The 11612-nt window shown below is 43.1% G+C and overlaps 1 long non-coding RNA gene across 1 annotated transcript in view; it reads left to right on the top strand.

The window, feature by feature from the left end:
* LOC121144309 overlaps positions 1-3057 on the top strand; it is a 112265-nt gene extending 109208 nt beyond the window's left edge. Inside the window, exons 4-5 of the long non-coding RNA XR_005881636.1 lie at positions 2193-2320; positions 2558-3057. This is a non-coding gene — a long non-coding RNA (uncharacterized LOC121144309). The remainder of the gene's footprint in view (positions 1-2192; positions 2321-2557) is intronic.
* Positions 3058-11612: the final 8555 nt, after the last annotated feature.

Consider the following 11612-nt stretch of genomic DNA (forward strand, 5'->3'; position numbering starts at 1 on the left):
ACACCACATATGTAAAGAACAATGAAATTCAGGCTGTCAAGAGCTCTGATGGGGTGGGATGCTGAAGACTGGGGTTAAAGTGTCTGGGGCCATTTCTTGTTGGGGATAACTCATAGTTCAGGCTGTGCTCCAGGCTGCAGCCCAGTGTCTGTGGCATCCACAGTGACATCAGTCTATTCTCGCACACTGCAGCACAGATAAAACACACAGAGCGTGTGTAGAGCAGAGGGTAAGGGTTTTCTCTCACAGAGCTGGAATTATTATGAACAATTTGATTTCCTAAGAGGAAAATTATAACTTCAAAAACAAAGCATGCTTTTCAGGATGAGTTCTTTTCGAAGACCTTATGTATTTCATTTTGCTATTAATTTTACTTTGGGCAAACTAAATGATGTTATGGATCTATTCTCAACACTCACTGCACATTATCATCTGCATTTTATCACCAAATTACAAATTAAATATTGCCTTTGTTGGGAAACGATTCCTACACAGCCCTGTTATATGACCTACTCAGTTTTTTCCTTGTATAGCTTTGATTTTTTTCTCATTAGAAGTAAAAAAAAATCAAATTTGTGTTCTATTGCCATATTTCATCTTTTGAGGGAGTTACATCCTGAGGAGATAATGCGTCAGTTTTGAGCCTTTTGTTTTCCCAAATCATAAAATGCAATGAGAGGTGAGAAGATGAACCTGTTAAGATGACTGGCGTGGCAGTTTGGGGTAGAGAATGAAGCTGATGTTCCTATTGCCTTAATAGTTCTATTTGGAACCCCACCCACCCAAAAGCAACTCTAACCAGAAGTTTTAGAAAACCTGGGAAGAGCTATCTTTAGAGACAAAGACTCCACGAACAATGGGCTTATCTAGGTGGGAATAACGTGCACACATGAAGAACATTCCAGAAGCTCTCCCTCTCCTTGTCTTCCTTCTCTCCCTTCTTGCCTCATCGTCACATGTTAGTACATCCCACAGACAGGACTGCTTGAGAAATGCTGGGGTATAGTGTGATCAGAAGGACATGACAACAACAAGGTGATTATCTGTAGCCGTGATGGTTGACACAGCAAGGCAGAGGGTAGCTGGATGGATGGGGAGATTCTGCTGGTCTCAGTGGAGGGTTCTACTGAGCAGTGACATAAGGTTGTCTGCCCAGTAGTGTGTTCTATCTCAGCAGCTGAGGAGAGGTTCTTGTGAGAAAGGGGAGATTGGAATGGTCAGGGCAGGGGAGGAAGGGATGCGGTAGCTTGCTATGGGAAGTCTAGTGTTATGGGAACTTGGAATCGTATTCCAAGTTGTCTAAAGATTTGTTACTCATATTGGTTTAATAAAACCAATATGCAGCCAGACAGGAAGTATCGTGGAGCTATCAGACTAGGAGAATTCTGGGAAGAGGAAAGGCAGAAACGGATTCATCAGTTAGACACAGAGGAAGCAAGCCGAGAATGCCTTACTGAGAAAAGGTGGCTAAACATAGATAAGAATTATAGGTTATTATAAGTTGTAAGTGCCTATTAGCAATAAGCCTGAACAGTAGGCCAAACAGTTTATAATTAATATAAGCCTTCGTGTGGCCATCTTTCCAGGCTGGAGAACATGTGGTATTATCTTTAGGGTCCTAGGAAGTTAGGACCATGTCACAACAAGAGTGGAATGGTAAGGTTTATTTGTGAAGAGATCACCTCATTGAGAGGTCCTAGAAGCCCCATCCTAGGCTTAGGGGTGTGAAATGTATGTGTGAGCAGGTGTGAGCTGCTTAGGTGATACTGGAAGGCAGCCTGTAGAGAATTCAGCTCCCAAGATGAAGGGATAGCAGGTGCATTTGGAATATAGCTTGTGAGTATGGGAAATGTGAAAGTTCTGGGACAGGAACATTTACAAAGGGAAGCTGGTGTAGGTTTCAGTCAGTGGAGAGCCTGAGAAAAGCCTGGGACAGTAAGAGTCCAGAAATGGCAGTGACTGAAGCTTCTTGACAACCACTACATGTGATCTATATGCCTTTGTATGTGTGTATATGTGTATTTGCACACAGAGAAAGACACATGTACAAAACTAGGAAGAAGAGGATCCAAGGAGAAGGAATTTGTTTCTATCAGACAAAGGAGCAACCAACAAATGAGATGTCATCATGGTTGGGATGATCTTGAAATGTTTGCCTAATCGTATTCCAAGTTGTCTTTTTTCTACCCCAGACATACAGGTGTAGGACACAAGGAGTGTTTGATGGAGCTTGGGAGCTTGGAAGCAAGAGCTAGGTAAATGCCTTGCTTGTGGTCCGGATGTCAGGCTAAGACCAGGCTACACTAGAGCGTTCCAAGAGGTAGGTGGCTTCATTCCTGAAGAGTGCTACCTAACTTGTGTCTTGCATTTTCTTGAATGTTGAAACAAACATATTTATTTCTCAGCAAAATATGGCCTTGTCCACTTCATTTGGAATTGTCTGGGGGAAGGAACGCTTTTTAATTGGAATGCAAACTAGTGTGATGTAGGGTGTTTTAAGTTCATTTTCAGTTACTCTGGATTAGTTAAAAATATTTCTTTTTCCTATTACTTTTAGTCATGTGGATGTGAACCTGGAACAATGACTGAGTGCCTTGGCCACCTGCTGTCCTCTGACATCTCTTTACTGGATGCAGTCATGTCCACCAGGGAGGAAACGTCCTAAAGAGAGTAAAGGAATCCCCATCTCTTTTCTGAAAGTCATGCTCCCTCTTTATTTCCAAACAGCAAACGACTTTTTGTTTTTGTTTTTCAGGATAGTGTTTCTCTGTGTATGGAGCCCTGGCTCTCTTTGAACTTGCTCTGTACATCAGGCTACTTTTGAACTCAGATCCACCCGACTCTATCTCCCAGGTGCTAAGATTAAAGGAATAAGACACCACTGACCCGCCCTTTTCAATGTCAGCAGTGTTGTTAGAATCTTCCTGTGCTTAAGATCCAAGAGTGGTGTGGGAACACCAGACCTTGAGCAGAGACCCACTTCCCCTTCTGCCTGGGAGTAGGCAGCTGTAAGACAATGTTTAGTAAAAACATGTTTACTAAAAACGATACAATAAGTTCCTGGCCACTTCCCCTTCTGCCTGGGAGTAGGCAGCTGTAAGACAATGTTTAGTAAAAACATGTTTACTAAAAATGATACAATAAGTTCCTGGGAAAGGCCTTCCCACAGAAACCGCCCTGACCTCGACCTTGTCCAAAGACTAACCGCACCTTCAAAAACCCACACACATCCACCTCTGGTGTCAGAGCAGAACCAGCCAGGGGAGAGGAGAGAGCAGAAGCTTCTCTGGTGGGAGCTTTTCTTAGGAAGTTTTTCTTAAACCTTTTTGGAGCCTGTTTAAAGTTCTCTTTATATCGTTGAACGAGTCTCTGTGTTGTCAATCCCCGACACCCTCCGCACGTTCTCGGACACAGGCCACGCAGCAGACGTGACAATTGGAGGTTCCACCGAGATCGTGAAAGCAAGGTAAGTGGACGGGGTCGTCCCTTTTGCCAGCCAGGGACAGATGGAGAAAAATAGAAAAAGAAACAATGGGAAATAGTCCCTGGAAGTTTAAATTACAGTATCACGTAAAAAAGTTACTTGAAGAACAGGGGACTACAACCATGGCAGGCTTTTTAAAATGGATTAAACGAGGGAGCCCATGGTTCATTACTGGGGAAGGCTTAAATGTCCCAGATTGGGAGGATGTTTACTATGATATTCAGAAAGCCGGGTGTTGGTGGCATATGCCTTTAATCCCAACACTCGGGACACAGAGATAGGAAGGAATGAGGCCATCCTGGTCTATAGAACAAGTTCCAGGACAGCCTCCAAAAGAATAGAAAAAAACCCAGTCTCAAAAAAAAAAAAAAGAAAAAAGAAAAGAAAAGAAAAAAAAGGGTAAAATAAAAAATAAAATAAAAAATCTCCAGTCTTTCGCCTGATCCACTGAGGTCAGAAAAGTAAAGGGGAACTGAGAGATCTAAAAGGCTGGCCAGTAAGGCTATGTGGATGTGTTAAAAAGGGGTACCAAGCTAGGGATACCAGATTAAATCTCCAGGCCTCGCCTTACACCAAGGTCAGGAAAGAAAGGGGAACCTGAGAGATCACCCTCAGTTGGAGGATGGATTAAAAGTGGGTAAATTAAAAATTGGTAACGGTTAATAAAGGAGGTACTAGTATTAAGTAAAAAAAAAAAAAGACAAAGGTATATGGAATGAAAATTTTTGTTTACATTTAAGTTCTATTTTGTGAGTCATCTCTAAAAACTTTTGGCCAAAAGCCTGGCCTCTCTACCTTACATCTACAGAGTTACAAGGAGTAGGTACGGCTGTACCCCATGACTGTAGCTCAAATGGAGAAATGATAAAAACATATAGGACTTTTTAACCTTTTTAGTTCAAGGATTGGCTGGAGTTGTTCTTTTACATAGATTTCAATTAAGGGAGTTTCATTACAACAGACTAATCATGACCTAGGGAAAAAGGATGACTAAAAGATGCATGTATGTTCTAAATGTATGGTGTGGCCACACCGGTATGTATGAAATGTGATTGTAAATGCGTGAGTGTAAACTACTTATATGATTAAAAGGATACTTAAATCCCTTCAAAAATAGTTAAGAAGCTACCTAGATTGCTTTAAATATAGCCAAAAGAAACATCCAGCCAGTCTGTTAATGTTTTAACAAAAAAATTTAAGATACAAACGAGGCCTTGTCAGCTAGTGAGAGCTCTACAGGTTAGATTGGAAAAGACTACTCACAGACTTCAAATAATTTTAAAAACTTATTTGGACACAGTATAGTTTACAATCTTTAAGTGATTTTCAAAAGTTTTTAAAAAATATCCAAAGGATATGTCCTTTTTAATGGACATCTACAAATAATCTAAGTAGTAATCCCAATTTACCTAGATAGTTAACCAAGGAGGGTAGACAAATCCTTCTACTGTTATGGTCCAACTTCAACAGTTCAAAAAAAATTTTTTTTTTAAAATAAAAAAGGGGGAATAATGTCCCCAGTCCCCACATGACTCATCAAATAATACACTCCTCATTTAAAAATTTTATAATGTGAATGCCAGTGAGCTTCAGACAGATTCTGGCATGATGAAACTTGAGCAACCATTGCTCAGGTCAAATGGAGACAGCCATACACTAGACAGTGGAGAAGACCCTAATTTGGGGTCGAGGGCATGTTTGTGTTTTCTTGCAGGAAAAGAATAAAGCTTCGACAGCTGTCAGACCATTTAGTGAGATGCATGGAGCAGAGAAAAACTGGACCTGAGACCATGGGAGCCTACCTAAGCCAGTTTGAGTGAGATCTCCTAAATCAGTGTTCCTGATTCTTGATGTCATCGAATCTAGAGCCCAAGAAAGAGAGAAAACAGTCGGTTTGAGATTTCCAATTTCTCAACAGACCTGCTGCATCAACCTTCCGGACCCATGAGTTTTCATCGTAAAGCCAACAGAGAAAAAAGGACCCATTTAAAGCATTTAGACATTGGTATGGACTATGATGAGTGGCAAAAGCCTCTTTTCAGTATTTGAACAGGACATGGTCACTTGAAATATCAGACTTGATGGTTCCTATTTCTGGAATCACGACTAGGCCAGTGTATTTTTCTGGAAAAATACAACTTGTCCTAATGCGACAACTATTGTTCATATTTTTCGTAATGCTACATGTGTAACATCAATGATTGTGCCCAATGTATCTGTGCAAGTACACTTTCTAAATGCTTTCCTGAGCAGATCTTAAAACGATTGGAAACTTTATCAAATTGTAAATGTAAATCACATGCGGGTTACCCTTGTAACAGACAAAGGCTGGTAGAATGTTATGGCCCAGATCTGGTGATGGGTATGGTAATGGAGAGGCACTATGTCAATGGGGGTCCTGAAAATGGTGGCAGTGGCGGTAGACATTCTGGCTTTATGCCGAGCTCAAACGTGCCTTGTTCCAGAGACAAGAGATCTGTAACCAAGTATTACTTAGCTTAGCCCATGGCAATCCCGATAGCCATAAAGGTTGGTTACAGATGATTTAAGGTTGGGGTATCTCCGATGACGGGCAACCTGTGGGGAAGACCCCTCCCACCTAAAACAGGGGTTCAAGGTCCCCCAAAGACAAAAAAGGGAGGGTGACCCTACTTGACCTAAGCCAGGAGTGCCTCATTTAAAAATAAAAAGGGGTGAATTGTGGGAACACCAGACCTTGAGCAGAGACCCACTTCCCCTTCTGCCTGGGAGTAGGCAGCTGTAAGACAATGTTTAGTAAAAACATGTTTACTAAAAACGATACAATAAGTTCCTGGCCACTTCCCCTTCTGCCTGGGAGTAGGCAGCTGTAAGACAATGTTTAGTAAAAACATGTTTACTAAAAATGATACAATAAGTTCCTGGGAAAGGCCTTCCCACAGAAACCGCCCTGACCTCGACCTTGTCCAAAGACTAACCGCACCTTCAAAAACCCACACACATCCACCTCTGGTGTCAGAGCAGAACCAGCCAGGGGAGAGGAGAGAGCAGAAGCTTCTCTGGTGGGAGCTTTTCTTAGGAAGTTTTTCTTAAACCTTTTTGGAGCCTGTTTAAAGTTCTCTTTATATCGTTGAACGAGTCTCTGTGTTGTCAATCCCCGACACCCTCCGCACGTTCTGGGACACAGGCCACGCAGCAGACGTGACAGAGTGGCTTGAAGAAGCTACAAACATCGAGGCGTCTGCTCATGTAGTAACACTCACAGTCACACCCATGCTGTGGTACCCATGTGATGACACCCATGCACACTGTTGATACAAGCAGGGAGGTCTCTTATTTGTGAACTCTGCATGAGGAGCCCGGAAGCAGAGATCTAACACTCTTCCAATGTTATATTCATTTCTGGGGGAAAATATAAGTACAGTTGGCAATCAGGGAAATGTATGACGTGATAAAGCAGAACATGCTTGTCTCATGTAAACCAGAAATAGCCATGACTAAATCTGAGGCTGTCTTCCAAAGCACCTGAGTTGATATCTAGTGATGTTTGTGTGGAAGTCCACAGAGTAGAGTCAGATATAAGATACATACATAATACAGATATAAGATACCAGGTAGATGGTCTGCTGTGACAGTGTGAAAACTGGAGTTCGAAGCCATAGCACCCACACAAATGTCAGGCAGGAATGGTAGCATGACTTAATCCCAGCACACAAGAAGCAGAGACAGGGGATCCCTTGCAAGATGGATAGCTAGACTAATTGAATAGGTTAGCCGTAGGTTGATGTGAGAGACTGTACCTCAACCTATAAGGTGGAGAGCAAATGAGGAAGACATCCATGACCTTCAAAGCACATATGAATGCAAACCTGAACACACATATGCACTCATACATGTGAAAATACCTAAAAGGAAAACATACATCATACATACATGTGCAGAAATTAAGAAATTTAGAAAGATGAGTAGGCTGTTGTCTCTCTCTCTCTCTCTCTCTCTCTCTCTCTCTCTCTCCATGTGTGTGTGTGTGTGTGTATGTGTGTGTGTGTGTGTGTGTGTGGTACATCTTGGAAAGTGACACTTTTTATTTCTGTGTGTGTGTGGGGGGGTACATCTCAGAAAGTGACACTTTTTATTTTTTACTTTCTAAATTGTGAACCACGGTAAATTTAAAAATGTAGACCCCTTTTATGAATTCTTTGTCTTCTTTGATCAAGGGGTTTGACCTGCAAATGGAAAGTTGTTTGGTGCTTCATAATGCCTGTATAGGGGTTGTTTGGTCTATGATGGTTAGGCAGGCAGCCACACCCAGTTCTTCCTGGTGCTATGGTTACTGAGTTCTGCAGCACATCATGTGGGTGTGGGTGGCCTCTGGCCTGTGGTAGAGACATTTGAGAAGCATTCCTCATTCTGTTATTTGACTGTTTTGTGTAGAAATGCATTTGGTAGTGTGGACTGTATGTGGTGATGGGGCTCTTTTTTGTATGCTTTAATTATCAGATATTAATTATATATAATAGTGGGCTTCATTTATCATTTTCACACACACAATATATTTTGATCACATCACTCATTGTGTCTCTTGACTCCCTTTTATCCACATCTATCTCTTTCCTTTCTTCACTAAGTTCCTCTTCTGTACATTACTGGAAAAAATGTATCTGCTATCCCTGGGATCCACTAATTGCCTATAGATCCTTGGGGGGGTTGGAACCTTGTGAGCCCTTCTGCTCTGTTATGGAATGTTGATGGTGCCTAGTCTTGTGCACACTTTTCCTAGTAATCACGACTGCTGTGAGTTCACAAGTGCAAGGCCATGTCACACCCAGAAGACAATGTTTCAGGGCACACCAGCTCTCCCTCTGGCTCTTATATTCTCATTCTTCTCTGTCTTCTGTGATGCTCCACGAGCTGTGTGTGTGTATGTGTGATTGTGTGTGTGTGTGAGTGTGTGTGTATGTGCGTGAGTGAGTGTGTGTGTTTGGTGTGTGAGTGTGTGTTTGGTGTGTGAGTGTGTGTGTGTGTATGTGTGTGTGTGTGATGTAGATGTCCCCTTTATGTCTGAGCATTCAACAGTCACTTATTTTCATCACTGGGACCAGTTATGAGCCTCTGCAGTAATGGATGCCAACTGCCAAAAGAGGCTTCTCTGACCAGTGCTGACAGCAGCGTGTGGGTATAATCATAATTATTTGGAAGGCAATTTGATGGGACTCTGACAAAGAGCATCTGGGGAAGCATCCATGTGGACATTCACAGTTCTGTTCCCCACACCCTGTGGGGAGCTTCCAGAATTTGATGAAAGACTCTCTATGTAAAGGGTTGATCTGAGAAGACTTGCATTATGACAGGACCTGTTATTGTCACACATGTGTGGTTGAGAACTGTGTAACCACAGGTGGCATACAGCTGTGTTCTAAACCTCTTTTGTCACACAGAGTCCCTGAGTTGTGTACCACTGCTGGAAATAGCATGCACACTATTAGGACCTCAAGGAGAAGCAGAGAAAATGGAGATGGAAGAGCTTGGTAACAAGCAGATGGAAGGCCTCTGTTAGAGTTCAGCAATAGCTGTTGAGACTGCGTGTGTGTGTGTGTGTGTGTGTGTGTGTGTGTGTGTGTGTGTGTATGAATGGATGTGCACCAGTGTGAATGTGGACAGACATGCACAATCATAGAAATGTGCACCTGTATTCTTATCTAGAGTGTGGTTGTTGTGAGAGTATGCATGCGATGTGTGGGTGTGATGTACAGAATATGTTTATGTACAGGCATGTGTGCATGTGTGTGAGTATGCATGGCATGTGATGTGTATGCATGGATATGCATATGTGTGGACATGGAAGGAGGCTCCCTCTAAGTTCCCAGCTTTAAAGAGGACTATGGTAAAATTCTTGGGACTCCTTCCAGCCACCTCTCAGATCTCAGGGTGGAAGATGCTGGAAGGCCTGCAGTCTCTAACTGGGACATTGTACACCCTTTGGATCCACCAGTGGGCCCACTTTTGATAGCAGAGTCTGTCAAAGCCAGCCTACCATCTTCACACTAGGCCAGCTTGGCAGTGGACCACAGGGATCACTAGTACTGGGATTACAGGTACATGCCACCATGCCTGGCCTTCCTACTTAGAGACCAAACCAGGTCCTTATTCTTGTGTGGCGAACACTTGACCAACTGCCCCATCTCTCTAGCTAGAAATTGATGTTTCTACAAGCTTCTGTTTTTAAACTGAAATAATTTGAATAGATTGTCAGGATTTTTAAAAAAATTCTTTGACATGGAGGATTTGGTATTTCTTTAGTTGAGGGATTTCTGAGCCATGAAGGCCCATGGGAAAGGAACTGGAGACCCTCTCCTCTAATCACTGCTGGAGTGGAGTGGGGTGGGCAGATCTTTCGACTAGATAGTAACAGACCCCTACTTCACTCACCCTGAGAACCTGGTTTCTTAACCAGACAGCACAGTTTCTGAAGGTCCAGGAACAGAAAAAAAGTTGCCAGTGAGAGCTTCTGTCTATTGGAACATCTTGGGGCTCAGGACAGCTGCGGGGGTAGGGAGTGGGGCATTAGGCTCTGTCCTCCACTGACTGTCATTTGGGAAGATGCAACCTGGCCAAGGCAACCTGACACTGGCTGGCCTTGGCTCGGTCCACCCGATTTCTGGGGTGCTCACAGCCTGGCTCGCAGCCCCCTGAGCACTCAGACCAATTGCACAGCCTGCAAACCTGCCGAGCTGGACCAGTGCCCCATCTTCTGATGTGGAGGAGGACACATGAGAGGCTTTGGGGAGTGTGGACATTTTCCAACACCTATCATCTACCTGGAGGAGGCTGTGGGTGAATCTCTGCCCATCTGAAGAAGGAACTTTGGAGGCAATCCTGAAGGAAGTTAGGTAAGCTCCGATCGTGCCTGGTAGCACAGTCCCCTCCCTAGGCTCCTAATCACTGTGTAGAAGGTCCAACATGGGAGTAAGTCCCATTTGCTATACGTGGAACAAATGTGTGGATGGAGATTGTCCCCAAAGATAACAGGGTTTCTGGAACTCTCCAAGAGACTGGGGCATTCCTGTTGTTCCAGGTCCTCCATGGGTGTCTGCTGGGTTGAGCAACCTCCATTTGTGTGACAGAGAGGATCTTCAAAAATCTTGGGGCTTGGTTATCCAATGTATATTGGTCAGCTCTAAAAACATACACACAAGTGACACCTACAGACTCAGTAGGATGTGTTTGTATATGTGTAAGTGTGTGTATGTATGTATGCATGTATATATATATATCTGACAATAATAATTAAAGATGAAGAGGTCATGAATTTGAGATGGAAGGGATTATGAAAGGGGCTGGAGGGAAGAGAGGGAAAGAATTATGTAATTTATTTTATTAAGAATTTAAAGACTGCTTGGGGACAGACTGTGGGTCAGTTCTGAGATGATGGAAACAGGAGTAGGATCAATTGAGTATAATTCCATCACCAGGAATCTTATTGAAGTGGTGATATCAGGTCTGATTTCTCGATATAAGTCATTCTGCTATTGGCAGTGTAGGTTACAGAAGTGTCACTCAACATGTCTCAGGAGCCTCCCTCCCAGAAAGCCCTCAGGACAAGAATGGGGAGAGATGAAGTTTCTGTTGACCCAATGGTATGCCTAGGTAACTTCTCCAGTCCCTATACCCATTTCTTCTCCAAGTCCCTTCTAGAAACTTCCCCTTCAAGTTCTGTGTCCATCTTCCTCAAATCTTCAACTGAGTGTGTAGTTTCTGCTGCTGGTTGGCAGTGATGGCTGTGTGTTCACATGCTCACCCTCTTCAATTCAGAGTAAAAATAAATTACAGTAAAGGAAAAGTTTTCAAGGATTTTTTTTCAGATCCGGTAGATGGACTCTCTCTCTCTCTCTCTCTCTCTCTCTCTCTCTCTCTCTCTTTCTCTCTCTCTCTCTCTCTCTCTCTCTCTCTCTCTCTCTCTCTCCCTCTCTCTGCCCCCTCTCCCTCTGTGCGTGTGTGTGTGTGTGTGTGTGTGTGTGTGTGTGTGTATGTGTGCACAAGTTACATGTGGGTGGGTTCACCTCTGCCCATATGTGTGTGGAGGCTATAGGATAACTTGAGTATTATTCCTCAGACCTAAAACACATTTCTTATTTCTTGGTCAAGGTTT

This window comes from Mesocricetus auratus, unplaced genomic scaffold (genome assembly GCF_017639785.1).
Source record: "Mesocricetus auratus isolate SY011 unplaced genomic scaffold, BCM_Maur_2.0 Super-Scaffold_100015, whole genome shotgun sequence".
Taxonomy (NCBI): Eukaryota; Metazoa; Chordata; class Mammalia; order Rodentia; family Cricetidae; genus Mesocricetus; species Mesocricetus auratus.